Below are 26328 nucleotides of genomic sequence, written 5' to 3'. Positions count from 1 at the left end.
GCTCCAACGCGCCAAGGCTGATCCCCTGCTCTAGAGCTCTCTGCTGTTCTTATGCTAGATCCCTTTGTGTCAGGTGATGGGATGGGAGATTGTTCTTGCTTTTGGAGCTGGCCTGTATTGCTGTAACTGGTCCTCTAAGATTCACTTTTGTTGTATCCCAAAGTTTTGGGACGCTTGTCTTGTCATTGTTCTTGGATTCCATGTAATTTTTTTTCCTATTTTGAATTCCTGGTTGACCCACTCATTTCTCGGGAGCGTGTTCTTTCACCTCCTTGTGTTCATGGTCTTTCCAGGTTTTTCTCTTGTGGTTGATTTCTAGTCCATACCATTGTGGTCAGAAAAGATGTATGCCATGACTTCCATCTTTTTGAATTAGTAGAGACTTGTTCGGTAGCCTAATATGTGATCTGCTCTGGAGGACGTTCCATGTGCAATCGAAAGGAATGAGTATGTGCTGTTGGAGGATGGAATGTTCTGCATGCGTCTGTTAAAACCAGTGCATCACCCAAAGCCACTGTTTCCTTGTTGATTTTCAGTTTGGATCATGTGTCCATTAATAGAAGGGGGGTGTTAGATCCCCTACTGTATTGTATTACAGTCAATTAGTTGCCTGCTTTTTGTTATTAACTGTTTTATGTATTTGGGTCCTCCTATGCTGGGTGTCTAAAAATTTAAAATTGTTCTATCTTCTTGTTGCATTGTCTCCATGATTGGGACACAGTGTCCTTCTTTGTGACCCACTACTCTTTTATTTTTTATATTCTGTTTTGTCTGATAGAAGTATTCGTACCCCTGCTTTGTTTTGGCAACCAGTTGCATGCGAGATGCTTCTCATCTGCTCACTTTCAATGTGCAGGGGACCCAGTAGGTCTGGGGGCTCAGGCTGAGTACCTAATTTCGGACAAGTCAGTGTAAGTGTGCAAACTGAGACTGAGTGTGTAAACTGTTGAATATTAGTGACAATGGAATATTACTCAGCCATCAAAAAGAACGATTTCTCAACATTTGCTGCAACATAGACGGGACTGGAGGAGATAATGCTAAGTCAAGTCAAACAGAGAAGGAAAATTATCATATGGTTTCACTCATTTATGGAACATACGAAGTAGGAAGATCAGTAGGAGAAGAAAGGGAAGAAGAAAGGGGGAGGTAAACAGAAGGGGGAATGAACCACAAGAGACTATGGACACTGGGAAACAAACTGAGGGCTTCAGAGAGGAGGGGAGTGGGGGATTGGGATAGGCTGGTGTTGGGTATTAAGGAGGGCACCTATTGCATGGTGCACTGGGTGTTAGACGCAAGTAATGAGTCATGGAACTTTACATCAAAAACTAGGGAAGTACTGTATGCTGACTAACATAATAAAAAAAAATTATTATAAAAGAAATAGAGATGATGGACTTCAGAAAACATGTACCTAAAAGTCATGACGGACAGCAAGGAGAGTGTGGGGTTTCTCTGGTCAAGGATATGGCCCCTTATCCTGGCAAGAAAGAGCCCGTCCCTGATCCATCAGATGCCAGCCAGGGAACAGTAGCTATTGTGCATCTGACCCAGAGCCTGGGGCCTGGAGGGAACTGCTGCTTCAGAAGAACCGCATAAGGAGATGCATGAAGGCTGGAAATCCTGGCTCCTAGGTCAGCATAGATGTTCATGGAACCAGGCTCAGGTGTGCCCTTTAAGGTACCCCTCCCATCTTTTCCCAACACACAAAACAAGCAGGAAAGGGTATCCAGAGATCACTGACAAGAATCCCAGAAAGATTCCAACTTGGTAAACGGCCAACGGGGAGACTGAGGCTGGAAAGCCCTGCCTGCCCTGAGTCCATCTGCAAATTATCTTCCTCTGGCTTTGTCCCCTTCACACGCAGGATTTGATCTCCTTCCGTGTTTTTCCCCACTAGGTGCTGATGCAGTTCCAGAGATTGAACTACAATACAACAAGTTCCAAATACGGGGGCAATACAAAACCAAACACTAAACCAAAAAAGCATCTCAACGGAAGAAGCAGGACACAGTCTTCCTGGCCTTAGAGCGGAGAAAGGCAACCCCAGTCCTGGGGCAGGAAGGAGTTCTGGGGCGTACAAGTCTTAAAGACTCCCACTTTCAGTGGTTGTTGCTATTCCTGGGAAAGTCCCTGCAACCTCTAAATCTCAGGAGTTCTGAGGAGCTGTCTCTGCTGTTTACCCAAATTCACTGACTGAAATGGACGCGTGCTCTGAGTAAGGGGGATTTGGGGGTGCCCTCCAGTGGCTAGGGAGAAAGGCTGGCACTTCTCCTTCCTCCCACATACAGTAGCTGATGACTCTGGGAGATTTCCTAGGTCAGGAACGAATATGAGAGTCTGTGCAAGTTTTCCATTACTGCAGGAAGTAAAAGACCCAAACCACACACCTGTGCTCTAAAACAAAACAAGGGCTTTACTCTCCTAACATGCAAATCTATCACGGGACTGTTTAAAACAACTAAATGGTGCCCCCTACATAAGGAAATAGATGGGGGGAAGGGGTGTGGAGTAAATAGGGCGCAAGGACTGTCCATATGCAGCTGCTGAGGAATCCCTGCAGGGCCACTGGACACTTGCTCAGCCCTGAGGTTGACTGCGGCCAGTTCTTCTCCTTCTTGAGTGCTGCTGACCAGCTAGGACCGGGGCTCCAGCTGGCAGGACAGGGTGTAGCTAAGGACAGAGGGACACCTGTGAGTTGCCCAGGAGCTTCCATTCAAGAGTCCCTGCCAGTGTTTGCCCACAGCTGGAGTCTGGCGCCCCGGCAACAAGGCCTGAGGCTGCCCAGGGAAGGAGGATCCCAGGAGTGGCCAGCAGAAAGAGTCCACCCCGAACCTCACCGACCCAGCTCCTGATGGGCCTCACCTCTCAGCCTCGCTGAGCGGCTCCATAGCCTGGAACCAGGCCCAAAAAGGATCCTCGGGCTCTAGGGTGTAATTCTCGGCAGCCACCTGGAGCAGCATGATGTCCGTCATGACTTGATATTCCTGAGCAGAGAGAGAAGCACAGGATGTATAGGGAGCCTAGGGGGGCCAGGGAGCTGCAGGGTCTGGTGAGGGTTGAGCAGCGGGACCGGGGACCCGTCCCCCGTCCTGGCACACATGGCCATCCTCCTCCCTGCAGATTCATCCGGTCTCCACCTGTTCTCAGAGGTGAGTATCAGTAGCCCCTCCTCCGGGAAGTCCTCCTGGATGCCATGCTCTGTCCCCATCTCCTAACGGGATGGGACTTGCACTGCTTTCTTCTCAAGGGATCCCAGGAAATGTGAGGTGGAGGGGATGGAGCCAAGCAATGTTCTTCCCAGGGACATCTCTGAGGCCCACTCCCTACCCTTCCCTGCGGGAAGCGCCACATATGCTCACCTTATTTCTTTTGTGGTGGTTGATCTCATTCCCCTGGAATGCAGACAAAGTCCATCAGAATGAGGCCCCTGGTTCTTAGGAGCACTTGATTCCCATCCCTTCTCATGCTGCACCATGGCCAGGACCCGTGAGGGGCTGTGCATACACAGATAGCGGGCCTGGGATCTAGGCCAGGCTCTGGGGTCCAGAGAAAGGAGGACATGGGGCAGATGGACTGGCTACAGGTCGGGACCCTGCAGCACCACCCTCTCGGAAGACAGTAGGGGAGGCCGAAGCCTCAGGCAGGAAGGGGCTGCTGCGGCTACGGAGGTGCTTGCTGACGTGGAGGGTCCTGACTTCATTCTCCCCCCACGAGCAAACTCACCGGGGGAGGCTGAGGTCCACTCAGACAGACCTCATGCAGCTTTGCCTTCAGGAAGCTCTGCTGCTTCACCAGTCTTCGGCACCGGGAGCCATGTCCTTACTGCAGTCTCGCCTCACTCATTGCTGAGATGGGCAAGAGACCCCGGCCTCACAGGCGCAGCTCTGAGGCTGTCATCAGGGTAGGTTTGCCGAGTCCTGAGAGCTCAGGGCTCATTACAGGGGTGCTCTATTCCCAAAGGTCCAGATTCTGGTCCATCCCCCACAATCTTCAGGCTCACCCACCTCCAGATAGACCTCCACTGCGGTATCCAACATCAGCAACTTGGTGAGGAAAGTGCCAAGGAAGGGCACGACACCCTGTGTCCTAAGGGGGAGAGTGGGATGAGTCACTGTTCTCTGTTGCCCACAAGGACCCTCCCCTGAAAAAGCTCCAGCCTCCTGGCCCACCCCAGGTGACCATGTGGAGCAGCTGTCGACACTAAGAGAGACGGTGTCAAGGCTAGGGAGTCTGCTTGGACACCACCTGCTTGCCCCCTCACCGCCAACAGCATCCTCACCTAGGCTGTCACCACATTCATGCCAAAGGCTTCCCCTCCCCAAGGAATGCTTCAGACCATTCCCGACTTCATCCTCGCAGGACCCTGTTCCCTCCCACCCCTCCTCTCTTTCCAGACCTCCACCTTCCAGGCTACCTTGATGAGCAGGTTCCTGCCCTGTGCGGTGTCCTTGCTGCACAGCTTTTGAAAGATCCTCAATGGCTTCTTGAACAGAGGCAAGGGAGGCAGGATCAATGGACGAATAATGTGGCAGGGTTGAGTGAGAGTGCCTTTTCTTTGAGAACCCCAAAGTGTCAACCTGCCTGGTTGAGGGTTTCTTCTGGGATCCTCTGAGCACTAAGGTCTTTGTAGGACATGGGAGGGAGCTCTCATGTGGCTCGTCCTGGGCCTCCCTTCCCATATTCATTGAGAAACACTGTTTGGGTCAAATTGGGGTTCAAATGGGCAGAGAGCTTAGTGGCTGTCAAGGAAACACGTGAAGAGATTTAATGCAGCTCAGCCCCGTGTGGGACATTTGGCAAAACTGATTTCTAAAGCGGGAGGCATGGTGGCCTCTTCACCAGGAAGGCTGAGAGACGCACCCACCAGCCCAGGTCTTGTGGTCGGGGTTTGCCGCCTCCCAGAAGGTCCAAGCTGCCTGAGGGGGAAGAGGACAAGCCTCTGGGAGCTCCCTCATCCATCCTGGTCCCTCCATGGAGAGAGGCCTACTCACCTGGAAACCTTCCCCCACGTGTTCTCGAGGCGGTGAATGGAGACACTCTGCAGAGCCGAGAGGATGGCATGTAAGGACGAGTAGTTCCTCAGGGCTTGACAGGCCTGGGGAGGGAAGAGAATGGGCTGTCATGTGGGGAGCCAGCACCTGATTGGCTCTCAAGCTTCAGTCCCCCTCAGGGGAAGGCGCTCCTGCTGGAGGAAGCCGCTGTCCAGGGACCTGCCGAAGGGCACACGTGAGGCCCAGAGGAGGAGGAAGATTTTACCTCACTCCAAGGAAGGAGCCAGGCAGAAACGGAGCATCCCAGCATAGGGCCACGCAAGGGGAGGTCAGCATGCCCCTGGACCAAAGAGCCTAGGGACTGCACAGTCCTAGGGCAAAGACCAGGGCCTTCCACCCTGAGACCTGATCAAGGGAAGAGCAGTGCCCGAGACTCAGGAGAGCACCTCGGCTGGGCTTCCCATTGCATACCTTGGCCACCTTGATCCAGTGCTCCACCACCATGGCCCTATCCCGGGCTGTCATGCTTGGGTTGCCAAGGCAGGTGGTGATGACATACTTGGCCACACCGTTGAACTGGGCGACAGTGGCCCGGACTGTGGGTGCCAGGTGCTCACTGCCAGGCTTGTTGCGCTTGGACCAGATGGAGCCCAGGCACTAATGGGGCAGCAGCTTCTTGAACAGCTCCTAGAGAACAGGCGGACCTTGGTTCACCCAGCCATTTCCCATGCAAGACTTATGTCCTACGTAGGGGTCACAGGTCAGAGCTGGACCTCAGGGAGCTGAGAATCTGGCCTGAGCCTGGGTGGAGACCGTGGATTTCATTCCATTGTTTTTCACTGAGGGAACAGGGTAGAAGGACAACAGCCCCAGGCATGTAAAGCTCCACTTCCCAACAGAAGCAAGGCACTTCAATATCCCCCTCCAGTCCTGCAAACTATGTGCATTATTCTCTTTTTCTGTGTTGGAACAGCGCCACACTAAGATTCACGCTGCTCAACAACATGATGCAGCTGTGCGATTACTGAGAATCTATTTGTTTTAGGCTTCTAACAAAATATCTATTTTCTCTCTTTTGCACATATATCTCACTCAGTAGTGACAGCTCAAGTTCTTTTTCACAATGAATGATTCAGAAATAAGTATCAAAAACAGATTTGAAGAGAACAGAAGAGATAATTAAAAGATACGGAAACATCCTACTTAATAAAAGGCCATGTATTTATGTTCTGAGTCGAATTTTAAAGCTTTTAAAACATTTTATTCCTATAAATCCATCTTAGATAGCAACTGGACCTCACAGAAGCACTTAAATAAACGTTTACCAGTTGTATCCTGGCGAACAATATTTCTTGCTTTCTCAGCTCCCCGTGCCCCAGATGTGGTGGCGCTCCTCGATCGCACTGGCTCGGCCACATCCGGGTGGCTCCGCCAGCTGAGAGAACAGGATCTCCCCACGGTGGCTCCTTTCGGAGAATAGAACACAGCCTGATAAAGGATAAGAAAAGAAAAATAATCTAAAGGCTGACTTCCTTATCATTCATTGCATAGCCTGTGTTACTCAGCAGATTTCATAAATCCAACTGTATATAATCGGCAGCTTCTCTTGTTGCAAAATTAGGTATCACTTCTCTGCTTTCCTCTCCTAGAGCTCTGGTCAAGTATTTCAAATGAGTGGTCAAGGATCCAAGAGAAATACAGGAGATAAGAGACCAAGACAGAGATTTCTGCACAGGTAATGTGCTGGTGGCTGCCACCTATGGGTGGTTTTCACACCCAGGTTCCTGAGAGTATATTTTGTTTCCACAAATCCAGTGCTTAGAAGGCAAGTATTTTTATAATGAACATTTGAATTTATTTTTATTTTTAATTTAAAAAAATTAAAAAAAAATATATTATGTTAGTCACCATACAGCACATCCCTGGTGTTTGATGCAAAGTTCGATGATTCATTAGTTGCGCATAACACCCAGTGCACCATGCAATACGTGCCCTCCTTACTACCCATCACCAGCCCATCCCATTCCCCCACTCCCCTCCCCTCTGTAGCCCTCAGTTTGTTTCTCAGAGTCCATAGTCTCTCATGCTTCATTCCCCCTTCTGATCACCCCCCTTTCTTTATCCCTTTCTTCCCCTACTGATCATCCTAGTTCTTATGTTCCATAGATGAGAGAAATCATATGATAATTGTCTTTCTCTGCTTGACTTATTTCACTTAGCATTATCTCCTCATAAGCAAGATGATAGATCAATCAGAAATATTTGCCAAAGGCATTAATTACATAATTGAATTCATTCTGTATCATTCCATAAACTGTTTTTCAGATTGTTTACCTTCCTATAAATAAATACAGCCACTCACAGACTGCAGCGAAGATATTATAAGAATCAGTCCCATTAATGACATGTTTATATGGTTAAGTAATCACCATAATTGGTTCACACCTCCCCACATCCACATCCTCTGTGGGCCTCTCCCACAATGACCCTGGGCTTCATCACATGACTTGCTTTGCTAGCAAAATGAGCAAGCAGAGATTTGAAATGCGTTGGAAAATCTGGGCTTGCCCTGTTGCTGCTCCTGGAAACCTAAAACCTCACCAAAAAAGCCTGAGCTGGCCTGCTGGGCAATAAAAGGTATGTGGCCAAGTCCCCCCATCACTGCCCCAGCTGACAGCTGGCCAACCCTAGAGCTGCCTGGCTGATTATTTGACAGCCTAGCTGACTACAAACACAGAAGGGAATCCAGCAGAACTCCCAACTGTGTCCAACCCAAACTGCCAACTCATAAAATCATGATTTAAACAACTGGCTGTTCCTTTAAGTCACTATGTTTTGGGGTGATCTGTCACACAGGAAAAGCTGATACAGTCTATAATAAGGCTATTGTTGAGGCTATAGTCTACCCAAAGCAAGCAATGTATACTTTATGCATCTTGGGAGAAGAAACTCCTCCCAAGTTTTAGGACCAAGAAAAGCTATGTATCACCTAAGCTGTCGATGTTCCCCATTTGTAATCTGTGATCCTCTGCTGTAACCCTGTGAAGATCAGAGTCACATCTAAGCTTGCTCCCCTTCTCCCTCCCTAGCAAGAATAGGGGGCTCTCTGGCATGCATTCTGGCATCTTAACCACTCCGGCAACTCCGCTCCCTTTAAATTTGCCCCAGTGTCCTTACCCATTTTATCTATTGTATTATAGGTACTTCTATGAACTGCCTCAAAATCTTTACACAATAAATTGGAGTACAAGGGAATTAATCCCAAGACTGTGTCACAGCCTTCAAACAGTAATGAAGACAAATTGTTGTCCCCAGTAGAAACCACCATGGATGTTTTCCACCTTGATCTGACTCGAGGTCTCAAAACAACTTTTATCTAGAAACAAAAAAAGCCAAAATGACTCCCATCTGAAACACTCAGAATTTTTCTACCTTGCCTAAGCAGGCACTGGAATACGTCTTTCTAGTGTGGTGCCCGGAGCTGGACTTTCCCAGCTTCAATTTCTGGCTTTCCCACTTCTCAGCTAGGTACCTTGAGTGAGCCCATCACCATGGACTCTCTGTACTTCAGTTTCTGTCTGTGATACCTGGATAGTAACTCAGAAGTTACCAAGAGGGCGAAGAGAGAGAATACATACAAGCACGAGCCATTATTATTATTCCTGTTGCTACTACTGCTACTCCCCTTCATCTTCTTTCTTCCTCCACAGCCCCTTCATAAATTCATCATCCTTACTACGAGGACAGAGTGCTATGAAACACCATCCGACACCACCATTAAAAAGACACGGCCTGTATGGTTTATTCCAAAATTCCATGCATTAATTGCCTATATGTATAGACACACTCCGCCTCCATCTCAGACATCTGGTATTTCTCTGTAAGAGTAGAAGTACCTTTGTCTCGCTGCTTCTTTTCCTTTTGTTCACTTAGTTTGTCTAGAGGTAGGTTTGTCATCTCAACTCCGTAACAGTTCTCGCCAGCACTGCTGTCTAGGAGTCCATGACGTTGGCCCACTCGTTTATGAGTTCTTCCCATTCCGTGAGGGAGGACAGCACACCAAGGAAGTCATCCCAGAGCTCTTGAGAAATGTACACACACAGGTTTGCTCGGATCCACGCCACCATGAGTGTCTAAAACCAACAAGCCAACAAGAGAACTGAATCACCCTCATTTGGAAGAAGAATGAGTTTTAACAAAATATTTTAAATTACTAGGAATAAAATGAACTTTAAAATAAAAAGCACTTGATCTTGATTTTCTTTTAGCGTCTCAAAATTTATTTGATCAACTGTAATCAGGATCTGAGCTACGGAGAAATCAGCTATTATCATGAACAAAACTACTGGTTCAAAATCCCCTGGTGTCTGCAGCTAGTCCTGGCTGTAACTTGGGAGAAGACAAAACTCTCGGTATAACAACTATTCTACTTCTTTTTTTTTTTTTTTTAAAGATTTTATTTATTTATTTGACAGAGAGAGAGACAGCCAGCGAGAGAGGGAACACAAGCAGGGGGAGTGGAAGAGGAAGAAGCAGGCTCCCATCAGAGGAGCCTGATGCGGGGCTTGATCCCTGAACACCGGGATCACGCCCTGAGCCGAAGGCAGATGCCCAACGACTGATCCGCCCAGGCGCCCCTGGAATTTACATCCTAAAATAATCATTTTGATTCCTGTGGTTTCTGTACCAGTGAACTTGCTACCTGATGGGATTCCTTTGGGCCCACCCTCCCTTCATGGGAGAAAGGAAAAGGCTGGACTCCACAGCCCTAGGGGCCCCTGCCAGGTCAGTCCTGCCTCATTTCTATGCTTTCCACCAGGTGCACACAGAGCTTTCCCTTTAGTGCTGACTCAAGGACATCCAGAAAAAGCATCCAGGGGACACCTGGGTGGCACAGCGGTTAGGCGTCTGCCTTCAGCTCAGGGCGTGATCCCAGCATTATGGGATCGAGCCCCGCATCGGGCTCCTCCATTGTGAGCCTGCTTCTTCCTCTCCCACTCCCCCTGCTTGTGTTCCCTCTCTCGCTGGCTGTCTCTATCTGTGTTAAATAAATATATAAAACTAAAACTAAAAAAAAAAAAAAAAAGAAAAGAAAAAGCATCCAGAATACAGGTGTGGTAACGGGGCCCCACTGAGGACTTCCAGGAGGGAAGTGGCCACCAGAGCTGGTTTGCAGCAGCCCTGAGCACTGAGCACAGAGGCCAAAGCCCACTGACAGCAGGGCTGACCCAGCCAGGCCGCCCCAGGGCAGCGATGGGTGGGAGGAACACGTAAAGGACGGGCTGGAGAGGCATTTTACAACTAGAACTGAGGGGCATGAAGAAAGAGGGTTACAGAGTGGCTCTGAGGTCTCTGTTGCTGACAACGTCTGAAAGCACCTCCTAAGCTGGAGTGATGCGCTCATCATGGGACGGGGGCGTGGGAAAAACCCACAGCACTGTGTACTTTCGGGGTATTATAAATACAGAGACACCAAACAAAAACAAAGGAGAAAAACGAAAACATTTCGCATAAGCACATTTTCATGACGCCACTATATGTTTGACGGTACTATTATTCGGTCATTCTGACAGTCTGTCATTTCAGATAATTGGTTTACCAAAGTGAATTCAAAGCTTCAAATTGGAAGCAATAAAAATCAGTTAACAGCATTTCAGAGCAATTAACAACCGCTCCTGGGCTTATGAAGAAGGATAGAAAACACCAGTTGCATTGCTTTTCCACAAAGCAGTCTGATGACAATTTAAAATGGAAAAATCTACTATTAAGTAATATGACTACTTTTCATTCAGTAACATTTTTAAAGCCAATAATAAAAATAAACTATCAAAGTGCTGGATACTTACCTTCTTCATAATTCACAGAAACTGTTACAGAAGATTGATTATCATCTTACTGTTCACTTTGTAAAGCCATCAGTAAGTGGAGGCTTTGACGTTCTAATTATTATGTTGAAAAACAGAAACATGTTTTACAGAATTAATGAATTTGAAATAAACTTACCATGTCTTTTTATTCATTGTAAGCTCCATTATCATGCGCCTACGAATAATCAAAACAGCTTTACAGGCATCAGCTTGTTCTCTTAAGAGCATGGGAACTTCAGGACATGGTTCCAACAAAAAGACGTTTGCTGCATTGGTCAAAAATACCTTGAAATCAACAAATTTTACAGTAAACATATAAATGTAACTAAACACATAAATCTGAACAAATTTTTCTTAAAGATAATGATATTAATTTCCCTCTACTAAACAATCACCTTGGAGTCATTTCAACTAAGGCAAGTGGTACCAACACATACTCAAGATTCTTTAAAATGCTTCTCTTAGAATCACCTGACACACTTGAAAGACCTTTCCTAGAAAAAAATTATTAATACAAATTAATAGTGCAACTATAGAAAATTTATGAATCAGAAAACTTTCTGAAGACTTCTTTTTACATTACCTCAAAAGAAAAGGGGAAAACAGTAAGATAGGATCACTGCTTCTGGGTGAGAAATTTTGGGGTCGGGGACGGGGAGAGGAAGAGGAGCAGTGGTCAGACAGTGGCTGGGAAAAACCATCTGATTGCTGTGGAATCTCCCAGCACATGAACTTTGCAGGTAGGAAGCACGGCCAGCACCACCCAACACGGGCGCAGATCTCTAGTAGCTGTAGGGAGGCAGGAAACCGGCACGGCCACATGGTCAACAGTACAGAGCTTCCAGGTGCATATACCTTGACTAGGAGAACGATATTAGGCAGTAGGATATAAAACCTATGTGAATTCTTGAGATAAAAACAGATTTAAAAAAACTTAGATGACCAGCCAACAGCTCTACACTCTACCTCAGACCTTTGGGGTACAAGTTCACTGTCCATTCCTGTCAGGGATGTTTCAGTAGAAAATGGTGAGACGCACAGATGTGGCCTGTTACGTAGTCGTTAGTGACTGCTTAGGGGCACTACAGTAAAGTTACCACTGTGTTACTACTGACACAGACGATACCAGTGACCCTTCAGTTTAGGAGACTGAGTTGTCAGTCTGGTGATGAAGGTGGATGGGTACCATCTACCTAGATCCTATGCCTTCTTAAGTCTCCCTTGTGTTCAGCAGTACAAATTCAAAGGATCTGGGAACAAACAGAATTCTCTGGCTCACCTGGGAATGAAATCTATCAACACAACATCTTAAAATAGATGCACAAACGGACTGAAGAAATTAAAATAAACATGCTCAAAAGTCAAGTGGGTGAATTTAAATATTGACAGCCTCTAAGATTATCTTGTGCAAGATTAAAAAGGTGTCAGGGCCTACTTTTCTAGAAAGAATTACTAAATAAGCACTGTAATAATTGGTAACAGATGATAACAGCAATTGTGAAGACTTTCCTAGCTTTCAAGTGGGAAAAAGGAAAACAAAGAACTTTTTGACTAACCAACTCTAGCAGTGGTAGTATAATTTTAGTGGCCATTTTATTTTTTTACTACCCTGACTGAGATCAAGACCTGAGCTGAGAGATCAAGAGTCGGAGGCTTAACCGACTGAGCCACCCAGCTGCCCCTCGTGGCCATGTTTTTGGAAGACGTATGGCATAGACGATCTGCTGCAAGACAGATCTTTCACTCAAGGTATTTGGTTTCTTGATGTGAATTGGAAACTTTGCATACTCCCAAGTAAAAGTGAGGAGTCTTCATATATTATATTCTCCGCTCATTTTCTTTTTTAAAAAAGATCAAAATGCCAACTCCATGAATCTTTCTTACTACCATGTCAGTACTGGTTAAGGTAAAAATTAAAAAAAAATTAATACGTCCAAATTGTACCTCTCAACAGCAACTGGAGAAGAGTACTAGCTTATTCAACCTGTACTTGGCCACTTTTTCCTAATGAACCAAGGAAAGGACCAAAGATACTGGATACAAAGAGAACAAACACAGCTATTAGAATCCAAACTAAACATTTTTGAACACTGTTGTGCTACAATCAAGTGGAAAGTATTTTTTCTTGGTTTGGCCAAGTCGATGTAACTCATCCTTTCAGAAAGCAAATTAATACTCTCCTGAACCTAGGGAGATACTGGCAGTGGGATGGCTGAGGACGGCATATGGCAATCCACTTGGAGGACAAGGAATACCAAGGGACACAGGCTAGGGACTCCGGCATGCACTTCTCTGGTGAGGGCACAGATTTTCCTAACAACTGGCACCAGAGTTCTCTGAAGCTACTCAAGTAAAATCATCTTCATTTTGTTTCAAGTTGATTTCCAATTATTTGCTGATTTTCACTGAAAAATGAGAAGATTCAATAGTTACAGAGTATTAAACTGCTAATGAACCTGAAAGCAAAAAGGATACCATGACAAGGAATCCTACTGAGAGATGGATGACAAAAGCATGTCATTGAAAATTGGGCAACAGGCAAGCTATGCCTATGCTAGCTCAGGTGGATATGGGGTAGAGGGTGGGCGCCAGGGAGCAGGGGAAAAAGAGGCATTCTGTGTTTTCACTTAGAGACCTAACAACCTTCCACGTAGATGGGGGCCAAGAGGTAATCAATCTCCCAATCCCCATTTTTGAGGTAAAATCCTGAGGTCTGGGAAGATTAAGTGATCAGCCAAAGTTGTTCTTTCCAATGTTCCCAAATGGCACTGGTTCTATTTAAATATTCATACAGATAAAGATTTAAAAAGTAGAGCATTTATCATCAAACAGGCAATTTTTAAGAAGAATATTCTTTATGGGATTATAGAATCACCATGCTTGTCTTGCAAATTAGAGTCCAGATGACGGACTAACTCCCCATATGTGTTCAGGACATGCTTTTTAAGATTTGGATCTCAGTCATTTCACATTCACTGCGTAATAATCCCTCTCAAAAACCTGCAACCGGCTCATAGGTCTCCTTCGACTAGAAAAGAATCTTTACAAACTGAAGATGAGCGGTCAGGAAGAAAACTCAGAATGAGAACTTAAGGGCTGTTTACTGACAGGTAGATACAAATATCCCCGTACTTTAATGATGCTATCACAATAAACAAAATGTTCAATGGACTCCAAGCGGAGGTCTTTATGTTTCCGGCCAGCCACGTACCTGCAGCATAGCCTGGGCCCCGGCTTTCCCGTTCTTATTTTCTTCTTGCGTCACACATCCTCTGCTCACTGCACTCGTGAAGGAGTATGTTCGTCCCCAACTGGAAGATCGCTTATGACGAGAACCGTCAGATGAGGTCTTTAGAAGATAAAAACCAGTTCACGGAGGGGGAAGAAGTACATGTTCACATATTTAATTCCTTACACTTACTAAAATTCATGAGAATAGAGGTTTTAGAAGGGCGAGTCTTTTTTCCATTTTGTTCACCACCTCCAGCACCTCAAACAGTGCCTAGTGTTTAGTATGTGCTGAAGAAATAAACACAGGTCCAGTGACTGAATGAGTCTCTAAAACAGATCTTTAAAATGTGTGATAAATTCCATTTGCTTATCTATTCATTTTGACCTCATGACCAGTTATTAAAATGATTTCACCAATATTAAAAAATCAAAAATTATGGAATTAATACAGATATTTAAAAGTGATATGCCTTTGATTACAAATAGTCTTAAATGTTTGTTGTTAATTGCTACAACACCCACTTTTAGAAATAATTTCTCAGGGGCGCCTGGGTAGCACAGTGCTTAAGCGTCTGCCTTCGGCTCAGGGCGTGATCCCGGTGTTCCGGGATCGAGTCCCACATCGGGCTCCTCCGCTGGGAGCCTGCTTCTTCCTCTCCCACTCCCCTGCTATGTTCCCTCTCTCGCTGGCTGTCTCTCTGTCACATAAATAAATAAAAATCTTAAAAAAAATAATTTCTCAGACTAGTTTCAAAACAGCATGCCAGAAATAGAAATATGACAGATATTTTGTTTCAGGAAGAGATCCCACTGTGTCGTTTTAGGTTTATCCAGCCTCTAGCTTTACCTAACCAGGACGAAAAGTTCCATTCCAGCAGCACTCACTCTAAGGACAGCACCCAGCCCTGAAGTGAGGCTTCTTAAGAGAGGAGATAGCACTCATTATTGGGTTAGTCCTTTCGGCTGCTCTGGGCAGGCCACTGCACAAGACAAGACTGCCAAAACATTCTAAATTTAGTTTCTCAAATGCTATTTGTTTAAACATGTCAATACCAATACGGCAGTGACATTTTTAGTCTCATACGCAGACGTGTGAACATACGATGGTTCATAAAACAACTCTGCCGCCACAGTGAATGACGAAGCTGCCATGCACAGCCGGACCTAGCCTGAGGGGAAGGAGGTGACCAATGATCCTGAAGACAGCCCAGAAGCAGCCTCACTGAAGCAGGTCCTCACGGAACCCAGCAACTGGATAGCAGCAACTACGATAAAAGAGCCCCGCTGGCCTGTGCCCCACTGACTGGCACCCTCGCCCGATCGGGTAGACTTTGCTAAAATACAGGTACTCCCAACTGAAACAAGCGACAACGTATTACCTCTTTGCTGTCAGTCTCTGAAAATCCTAATTTTTCAGCATCTTCTAGGGCAGCTTCTTTTTTATCTGGTTCTTCCATGAAAACAGGTTTGTCCTGGAGGATCCACTTTCTGTACACTGGAACTACCTTCCTTGTTACAGCGATGTCACAGGAAGGCAACAAAAACGCCTAAAATAAAAAGAGAAGACTCTCTTTAACTCCACACCTGCTCAGATCACTGTAACAGACACATAACAGACATTTCTAATCACCACCACCAAGTTCAGACTTTCCTCTGAAACATACGGAGCCAGATATTTTTGTGCACACCAAACTTGCTGAAGAAAAAAGGCATTTTCAATTGAGCCAGAAAATGTCATGCAATTTACAAATAACTTCTGTATTCTGAATATTTTTTTCACAAAAATAGCCAACATGCATGCCTACACAGATACTTTAAGTGGCTACATAAACCATAACAGTTATACAACCCAATGAATTAGAAATTGAGTATAAGACAACAGACAGACTACTGCAGCCAGCTGCAGCCAACTGTCACATCTCCGCTAACTCCATGTGCAGGGATGTCATGCTGATGACGGAAGGATTATTTACACCACAGAAGTTGGCTAATAACTGGAGCCGTTCTTTTTTCTTCCCCTTTGTCTTTCTCTTCCTTCCTTCTTTTTCGCCCCTCCCTTTCACCTTACCATCCCTTTCTGGGAGCCCACATTCACCAGCATACCAATGAGTCAAGACTGTACTCAGGTGTCTGTACTCACTGGTATGCTAGTGAATGCCGCTCGCAGAAAACACATGAAAGAGAGCCTCTGGCCAGCTGTAGCACTGTGCACATTGATGTGAACTTTCTTTTTTCCGATTTCTCACATTTATTTGAGAGAGAGAGAGAGAGAGCATGTGCCCAGCAGGGGAAGGGCAGAGGATGAGGGAGAGAGCAAGCAGACTCCAGCACTGAGCACAGAGCCTGACACGGGGCTCAATACCATGATGCTGAGATCACTGCCTGAGCCAAAACCAAGAGTCAGACTTTAGCCGACTGAGCCACACAGCACCCCATGAACTTTTGAACATTACAGACTCTCTTTACACATATGCATGTAAGACTTCTGATTTAATGTAAGATTCCAAACATATAAACAAAACGGTAAAGGAGAAATGTATTTGCCTTTTGAGTATTAGCTCTAAGGAATATTTCTGACTGAGGGGTAAACACAAAGGAGAGGAACTCAATACTACAGAAGTGTTTTCATTCCATAGATGAAAAATTAAGCTGAGGCTCAGAACACATGAGATATTTTCCCAAGGTTACAAAGTAAGTTAGCGATGATTCTAGGTCTTGAAATCTCAAGATTCAGAGATTTCATACTGTCCTTAATGTTTATGCTACAGGATCCAATGACAGGCAGACTTTAGTGTAACAAGGATTCATGCAATATATACATTTCCATCGATGTCACATCAAATTGCAGAATAGAGGAGTCTGTGTTATAACAAGAAGGTAACATATCAATGTAACAAATATTCTGACATGTATCTCAAGAAAGATCAATAAAGACAAAGAAGAGTATGACAAACTACAATGGTGTCCCACTCTAATGTTGTTCCAAATTGTATTACAAATATTTTCACACATACAATAAAGTAGAAATACTTTAAAGTGAATACCATGTACTGCCGCCTAGATTCTACCATTAGCATTTGCTAGATTTGCTTACCACATACCTATCAACCCACCCCTATTTATCCTTCTTTCAACCCATTTTATTTTTGATGCATTGCAAAGAAATCTGCAAACATCAGTACATTTCACCCCTAAACATTTCAACATGCATATCACTTCCTTAGAGTTCAAAATTTCTTTATGGTACTTTACATAAAATTTATAAATCAGGAAATGCACAAATGTTAAGTGGACCATGTGATGAGTTTGGACAAATGTAGACAATGAGGTAATCCAAATCCAAAATCAAAGGTATATCATGTTATCCTCCTAAGAAGCAAAGAGAAATGTTCTCTGTAGGAAAATAAGGTCACAGTAAAACCCAAATGATTTGTACAAACTGTCTGGTTAATATGATATGTAGCATATTCATTAAAAATCAGAAATATGAGAAAAGAAGTCAACATTAACAACACCACAATAAAAACCAGACAATACTTTAAAGACATAGGAGATCAGGATAAAGAAAGTTTCAAAAAGAAATGGAAATGGAATTGAAAAATAAAATAACCAAAATGAAAAACTCAGTGGGTATGGATTGACAACAGAATGGACATGGCTGAAAACAGGATGAAAAAACCAAAGGAAACACCCAGAGTGAAGCACGGTGAGACGAAAGGACGGCCTACTCAGAAAGGAAGGCAAGAGAGAGAACACAATGAAGAGCTGCTCCTATACTTGGCTGCAGAGGCACAAGGAAAGAAGATTAGCAAAAGAGGGCAGAAATGATATTTGAGGAGAGAATGCCCGAGAATTTTGCCAAAATTGGTAAAAGATGTCAATCCACACACTCAAGAATCACAAACAAGCAGGGTAAATACAGAGTACCTTACAGTAAAAGTGCTGAAAACCAAGAACAATCAGAAAATCTTACAAGCTTCCAGAGGAAAAAAGAGACATTTCCTCCAAAGGAGCAACCACGTGACCTCACATGACTTCTCAAAGACAATGCAACAAATATTCAATGCGCAAAGAGAGAACAGATGCCTGGGTAGAATTCAATATCCAGAAAAACTGCACTTCCAAACCAAAAGCAAAATAGAGAAATTTTCAGATACAGAAATGAGAAAAACTTTTACCAGGAGATCTGACCTAAGGGAAATACTAAAAGTTATTCTTTAGGCAGAAGGAAAATAATTCTGGATCAGAGATTTAGGAAGAGATAAAAGTGCAATAAACAGGTAATTATTTGGATAACTCTAATTGGATAAAATATATATATGAATATATATATATATATATATATAAGAATAAAACTGGGTAAAATAATAAATATGAAAGAGATAATATATGTGTATACATGTAAATAATATATTCATAATATGGAATTCAAATACAGATGGTCCTCAACTTAGGACAGTTCAACTCAGAAGTTTTCAACGTTATGACAGTGCGAAAGTCACGCATAGTCAGTAGAAACTGTACTTTGAATTTTGATCTTTTCCTGGGCTAGGGATATGTAGTATGACACTCTCTTGTGGCGCTGGGCGGTGGCAGTGGCTACAGCTCTCAGTCAGCCCTGGGATCGCAAGGATAAACACCTGATACACTTACTACCGTTTTGTACCCATATAACCATTCTCTTTTTCACTTCTAGTATGGTATCCAATAAATTACATGAGATATTTAACACTTTATTATAAGTAAGGCTTTGTGTTAGATGAGTTAGTTTACGTCCATCAGCTCCTCTGTAAGCCTTCCTGTCTGTCTGCCAGGCTGCTCTCTGTTTATATCCTGCCTTACCCATCTCCTCTCTGCCAGGCTCTTATTTGCTTCTCTAGCTAGCCAGGCCAGCAGTCAAATAGACACACGTAGGAATACCTGGAATGATACTCTACAAACATCAACAGTGGTTGCTTAATGGCAGTATTTTGAGTGATTGGCTTGGGACTCTATTTGTCTAATGAACATTCACTTTTTAAAACATAAAGTTATTTTTTAAAACAAAACCAACACCAACAAAACAACACAATCGACAAATAACCTTTAGAGCAGTGCTTTGAACTTTTCAGACCCATAACCTAAGTAAGACATTTTACGGAAACATATATGCATTTGGATAATAAATGTTGTTTTAGAAGGTTTACAAAGAAATACTAATCCTTAGAATATGCAGTGTACTCTGAAATGTTTCAGTCCGTCCTATTCTATTCTATTCCATTATTTTAAAACAATACTGGCCTTTTTTTTAAAGATTGTATTTATTCATCTGGGAGAGAGAGACAGAGCACAAGCAGGGGGAGAGAGAGAGGGAGAAGCAGACTCCTCGCTGAGCTGGGAGCCCAGTGTGGGGCTTGATCCCAGGACCTGGAGATCATGACCTGAGCCGAAGGCAGACGCTTAACCATCTGAGCCACCCAAGCGCCCCAAAAGACTGGCTTTTGATACGTTGACTTCATGACCTACAAATGGTCACAACAGGTAAGAAAAACACTGGTAAGAAGACAAGTTTCCAGCGGAGTGACCCCGAGACCAGAACTGCCCCACCTGAAGCTTCTACCACTCACTGCTAGCCTGCCTGCTGGGGGCAGCAGTAAACTGAGGCTGCCCTGAGCACCACTGAACCTCGTCTCCCCTCACTTACCATCTGTTTCCACTGTCTGCAACCTACCGAACCATCCAGGCCAAGGACACTTGCACAGTTAGCCCCTGCCACGAGCCTCTCTGCGCTCGGGGCCCCTTGTCAGCATTTATTTCGACACCACACCCATGGACATCTGACCTTCTTCCATCATGCACTGTTCTCTGGTGCATACACACACATCTTACCTCCCTCACTGAGAACATGAGCTTGCTGAATGCACATTTTAAACCTTAATGGCCTTTAGGCCTAAATATTAAATAGTCTCTGAACACTTTAAAATTGAAAACGAAATCACTAGGAAACAAGTCACATTTTGCCATCCTGAAAAGAACAATAAAGAGAAAGACAATTATCATATGGTTTCACTCATTTATGGAACATAAGAAGCAGGAAGATCGGTAGGAGAAGAAAGGGAAGAAGAAAGGGGGGGTAAACAGAAGGCGATATGAACCACAAGAGACTATGGACTCTGGGAAACAAACGGAGGGCTTCAGAGGGGAGGGGGGTGGGGGAATGGGATAGACTGGTGATGGGTATTAAGGAGGGCACGTATTGCATGGTGCACTGGGTGTTATACGCAAGTAATGAGTCATGGAACTTTACATCAAAAACTAGGGATGTACTGTATGGTGACTAACATAATAGAATAAAAAAATATTATTAATTAAAAAAAAAAGAACAGACAAAAAAATCCCGCCCCCCCCCAAAAAAGAACAATACATCATTGACCACAAGAGGGCAATAGAATGCAAATGTTAAAACCCATGCCCCTTCAAGAATCTCTACTTCGTATTTTCACATGCACAACCCTTACAGTTTAAATTTCACATATATGCTTTCAAATTAGATTTGATGAAGAATAATGAGAAGGTGTAAATAAAATGTTTTTTGCCTTCACGGCACAAAGATGTCTCAGAAGTTCGGTCATGAATACAAATGGCTAACAGACACATGAAAAAATGTTCAAAATCATTAGCCATCAGGGAAATTCAAATCAAAACCACACTGAGATACCACCTTACGCCAGTTGGAATGGCAAAAATAGACAAGGCAAGAAACAACAATTGTTGGAGAGGATGTGGAGAAAGGGGATCCCTCCTACATTGTTGGTGGGAATGCAAGTTGGTACAGCCACTCTGGAAAACAGTGTGGAGGTCCCTTAAAAAGTTAAAAATTGAGCTACCCTATGATCCAGCCATTGCACTACTGGGTATTTACCCCAAAGATACAGACGTAGTGAAGAGAAGGGCCATATGCACCCCAATGTTCATAGCAGCAATGTCCACAATAGCTAAATCGTGGAAGGAGCCGAGATGCCCTTCAACAGATGACTGGATTAAGAAGTTGTGGTCCATATATACAATGGAATATTACTCAGCTATCAGAAAGAACGAGTTCTCAACATTTGCTACAACATGGACAGCACTGGAGGAGATAATGCTAAGTGAAATAAGTCCAGCAGAGAAAGACAACTATCATATGATTTCTCTCATCTATGGAACATAAGAACTAGGATGATCGGTAGGGGAAGAAAGGGATAAAGAAAGGGGGGGTAATCAGAAGGGGGAATGAAACATGAGAGACTATGGACTATGAGAAACAAACTGAGGACTTCAGAGGGGAGGCGGGTGGGGGAATGGGATAGACCGGTGATGGGTAGTAAGGAGGGCACGTATTGCATGGTGCACTGGGTGTTATACACAACTAATGAATCATCGAGCCTTACATCGGAAACCGGGGATGTACTGTATGGTGACTAACATAATATAATAAAAAATCATTAAAAAAAAAAAAAAAAAAAAAAAAGAAGTTCGGTCATGAGAAGTCTGCAGTTACCTACTTGGCCCAAGCTACTTCAGAACTGAATTTAGATTGGAGTGAGGACTAAATGGAATGCAGAATTTAGAGCACCCTCTTGCCAGCGGTGCAATGTCAATAATGGATGCAGACAAAACTTTCCATATAATAAATTAACAGTTTACCCAATAAAGGTAAAACCACATCAGTTTAGCATTATCTCACGTGCAAAATTTACAAGCTTTGTCAATCATATCTAGTCTTACAGTAAGCACTGGCGTCCAAGAGCTTAAAACATTGCTACAGATCAGGGCCTGCAAAGTATGGCCTGTCATCCAAATCCAGCCTGCCAAGTGACTTTCCTAAATAAAGTTCCCCGGGAACGCAGCCACGCTTCTTCGTTATGTGCTGTCCATGTCTCCTTTCTCACTACAAAGACAGAGCTAAATAGCTGTAACAGAGTCCGTGTGATCAACAAAGCCTGAAATACTATGATCTAGTCCTTTACTCTATAAAGAATATGACCTCTATCCTCAATTATATGACCGTAATCACTTGAACTCAAATTAAATGGTTAGAAGTACCTTCCGTGGGTACAACAGGAACGCAACAGGGCAACGTTAACGGACAGACTCGGGTAGATTTTTAAGTCCTGGACTATTATGATAAAACAATGTTTTGTCAGCATGACATATACAGTATAGGCTAGAAAGGGATGACACAGCAGGTGCGGGGCTCCAGGGAGCATGCTGCTAACCACGGCCAAAGGAAAAGGAGGGAGCAGGAGTGCGAAAGCCCCCTGCATGGCTTGTCCAGGGATGGCTCACTGGAGGAGCTGGAGACGAGAAGCACGGGAGGGCTGAAATTAATACGCACACAAGGACACGAGCCCCGTTAAACAAGTGGTCAAGTCATGAGGAGAAGCTGATGTTAGGGAAGAAAATAAGCTCAGCTCTGGCCTCGTCATCATCAAGACACCACTAGAAAGTCAGACAAGGTCACCAGGGGGCATTTTAAAAGGCAAGTGTGCAAACAAGAAGCAAGGTCCAGACAAAAAGCTTGAGTGAGAGTCTCACGCCACATGGCTGCTGGCTCCGAGCCCGAAGGAAGCAAGTGTGGACTTACAACGAAGAGGCTCAAGCCCAGAACTTGGTCAATTCTTGGAATCTGGGGTCAAAGAAAACAGAGGCCAGGAAATGAGACAGAGAAGACACAGTCAGGGAGTGAGAATATTACACTAATATTTTCTTAAGTCCAACCTTTTTATTCACTAAAATACAAAATACGTGAACACCTCCAGATTGCTGTGGATTACACTGGGACTTTCATTGTTGGTTGATTTTTCCTTAATGACAGTCTCAGAAGTGAAAGGGTTCATCGCTATCTAGAAGTCTTGCCCCTCCTCGGAAAGCTCTTCATACTGCGCATGCACCGGTCACGTGTGTGCACAGGGCTCCTCCCCTTCTCCCCACGGACCACAGGTCTCTGCCATTCAGGGGCCTCACCTTCTGTGCGTGTGCCCAGACTCAACAGCTAGTCCCCATCACATGCACACACCCACAAAAGAGCCAGGCTCTGTCTCCCAGGGCACCGGTACCAAGATGCAGGTGGCCAGTGGCTCCAGCCCACACCACAGGTCGGCTGTCTTCTCCGCTGCACCGCGGGTTCTGTTTCCTCTGTCAGAGCTTCTCCACAGCAGCACGACTAACATTTGAGGCCTGATGTTCCCTGTCGTGGGCGAGTGCAGGCCCTGTCCTATGCCTGTAGGATAATCACTGGCTACTACCCACTAGAGGCCAGCAGCATTGCCCTCTCTCCAGTTGTGATGACCAAAAATGTCTCCGGACAATGCCCCTGGGGGGGCAGAGCCAGCCCCGGTTGTAGCTCAGGGCTGCTAATCGTTGCCCGGCCTCTGGTCTCTCTCTGCCATCTTCTTCCGCACTTGCACCTGCTTTCTTGTTTGTACTTCCCCTCCCTTTTCACTCACCACAGTGGCCACCACCAGGGTGCTGTACCAGCGTCATCCCTTGCTTTCCCCTTATTCCCCTCCCCAGCCAACTTTTTCCTCTTACGTCATAAAAACCTCAATCACACGTTCATGCCATGTGTGTTTGCAGGGAAAGTACAACCATCTGCAGAGCCTCCACAGAGCTCCCTCTGGCCCTTGGGACAACACCAGCCTGGGGCTCCTCTTTGCCATGTTCATTGGTTGATGAGTATTCAGCAAGAGCTTTCTTCCCACCTACCTCTGGGTTTCAAGTTTCTTACCGACACGTGAGGATATTTTTGGAATGATTTGCTCAGATATAGAATTTCCCCTCCACATGTAGGAATTTTACAAAAACAAAATCTTAAAGAATCATACACAAAATCACAACACTCCGCATGAGAAATTAAAAGCAGGATTAGAGGGATCATTATTCAGTCCAGTAATGTAGCCCAACTCATCAGTAGTATTTCTTGCAGGACTATGCGCAAAAGAACAAGAACAAGTCTCTTCAATTTCATGAACTTATCACACACACACACACACACACCTGCGTTAGCAGACGTCAACTATCCGGGAGCTGAAGAAGCCACACCAATTCAAAGTCCCATCAGCCTGGGGTGTTCTGGATCCTCTCCACCCCCACCTCCACCTGGCATTTCTCTTTCACCGTGGTCACTGATATTTACGGCAGTAAGTGTAGAGAGGACTGGGAACACCCTCATTTGATGACTGGCCATTTTGGAAATCTCCTTTTGTGAAACACCTGTTTTTTCTAAAGAGTTGTCATTCCCCCTCCCCAACCCCCATCTGACCTGTAGGCATGCCTTACATATTCAGGGCACGAGGCCATTGTTAGACTCCTATCTTCTGCCACTCCAAGACCTGTCTTTCACTCTCTTGGTGGTATCTTGCAAAACTTATTTTAAAAATCTTTTTATTTTAATGTTATCTTTTGAGGAAGAAAGTTCATAATTTTTATGCAGCCCTATTTATTCGTTTCCTTTTTAGGAAATTCTTTTAATGTTTTGTTTATAAAATATCTGCCTACCCAAACGTTATAAGAAGATCTATTTTTTCTAAAGTTTTATTACTGACGTTTAAAAAAATGTAATAGGGGCGCCTGGGTGGCACAGCGGTTAAGCGTCTGCCTTCGGCTCAGGGCGTGATCCCGGCGTTATGGGATCGAGCCCCACATCAGGCTCCTCCACTATGAGCCTGCTTCTTCCTCTCCCACTCCCCCTGCTTGTGTTCCCTCTCTCGCTGGCTGTCTCTATCTCTGTTGAATAAATAAATAAAAAAATCTTAAAAAAAAAAATGTAATAGTCTCACAAGGAAAACATGCAAACAAAGTAGTAAATACAATTCTTTTGGTTCAGTTAAGGGTGGAAAAAATGCAAGGTACACACAAGTTCTGCTAAGAGTCTTAAGTGTCCATCTTCATTAAAATACACAACTGCCGAACAATGAGTTTCCCTTCTACATCTACTCAGAGCGAGGTCAACAATTTACTGCAGATATTCTGCATGGGGCGGTCATTTGTGGAAGCACACCAGAGTTCATTTTGAACCGAGGACTTACCAGGCACTTCACATGCACTCTCTCCTAAGCCACGCAGCTGTCAGAGAACAGAGTGCAGTGAGCCACACTTGGCAGGCCAGGAATCGGTGCTCTGCAAGCAGCAGCGGTCGGTCCCGAGCCACGCCTGGCAGGCCAGGAGACGGTGCTCTGCAAGCAGCAGCGGTTGGTCCCGAGCCACGCCTGGCAGGCCAGGAGACGGTGCTCTGCAAGCAGCAGCGGTCGGTCCCGAGCCACGCTTGGCAGGCCAGGAGACGGTGCTCTGCAAGCAGCAGCGGTCGGTCCTGAGGCTGCACGCTCAGGGTCAGACAGGACACAGGAGGCTTTCACTAGGAATGTCATCTCATTTAATGATAAGGAAACAGACTCTGGATCAAACACTGGGCAGCCTGGCTGCACATCCCTGCTGTGACCAGCCAGCACCCTGATGATGCTGACGATGGCCTCAACGGACACATCATGACTACTCAGGGCCTGACAGTGATGGTTATGAGGACGTGACCCACAGCCTCCTTGTAGTCAGCCATGGGCCTGACAGAAGCAGGAAGGATGTGGGCTCTGCACCGGGACCGCCTGGGCTGGGACTCTGGCTCCGTGGCCCATCCACGGTCTGCCATCGCCTCTCTGCACCTTGGTGTCTTGGCAAGGTTGTCGGGAGCGCAGAACACCGAGCACACGCACCGGCACACAATAATCGCGGGCTCCACGGATTACTTATCACCCTAGTAGTTACTCCACAAATACTGACTCCAGCACCAACCCCATCCTAGGTACAGCTTCCGGGGTTGGGAAGACCCAGTGAACAGAACAGGCAAAGTGCCGGCTCTCTAAAAGTTTATATACAATTTGTGGTGAAAGTCAGACAGCAAATACACAAACATCCGTGGGGTGGCAGTAAGCGTGACAAAGACAAATAAGCGAGTTAAGGGTGAATAACAAGTGATGAAGCATTATTCCACACAGGGTAGCTGGCAGAGGACACTCTGATTCAGTGACATCTGAATGAAGATCTGAGGGGAGGAAAGGAGTCGTTCAGTCATGTGCAGGGACAAGAGTTCTGACCTGTTGGAAGAGAATGGGTGACAGCCCTGAGGCTAGAGGATGTGTGGGAAGGCAAAGGCAGCTCGAGCCCAGAGCGCAAGCACTGAGTAGGAGGGCTGCAGGGAGAGGTAGGATCGGGAAGTGGCA

At 45.1% G+C, this 26328-nt stretch overlaps 1 long non-coding RNA gene across 1 annotated transcript; it reads right to left on the bottom strand.

The window, feature by feature from the left end:
• Positions 1 to 1068: 1068 nt before the first annotated feature.
• LOC125281408 (uncharacterized) lies at positions 1069 to 15434 on the bottom strand. Its single transcript, XR_008959429.1, has 9 exons — positions 14076 to 15434; positions 11001 to 11149; positions 8894 to 9130; positions 6323 to 6485; positions 5469 to 5684; positions 4998 to 5101; positions 3366 to 4489; positions 2869 to 2990; positions 1069 to 2676 (listed from the first exon to the last, which is right to left on the bottom strand). It is a non-coding gene; the product is annotated as an uncharacterized LOC125281408 (long non-coding RNA).
• Between the last annotated feature and the right edge of the window lie 10894 nt (positions 15435 to 26328).

Source organism: Ursus arctos, unplaced genomic scaffold, assembly GCF_023065955.2.
Source record: "Ursus arctos isolate Adak ecotype North America unplaced genomic scaffold, UrsArc2.0 scaffold_16, whole genome shotgun sequence".
In the NCBI taxonomy this organism is placed as follows: Eukaryota; Metazoa; Chordata; class Mammalia; order Carnivora; family Ursidae; genus Ursus; species Ursus arctos.
Note: the sequence above shows the minus strand (reverse complement) of the source record. Positions and strands in the feature narration are given on the sequence as shown.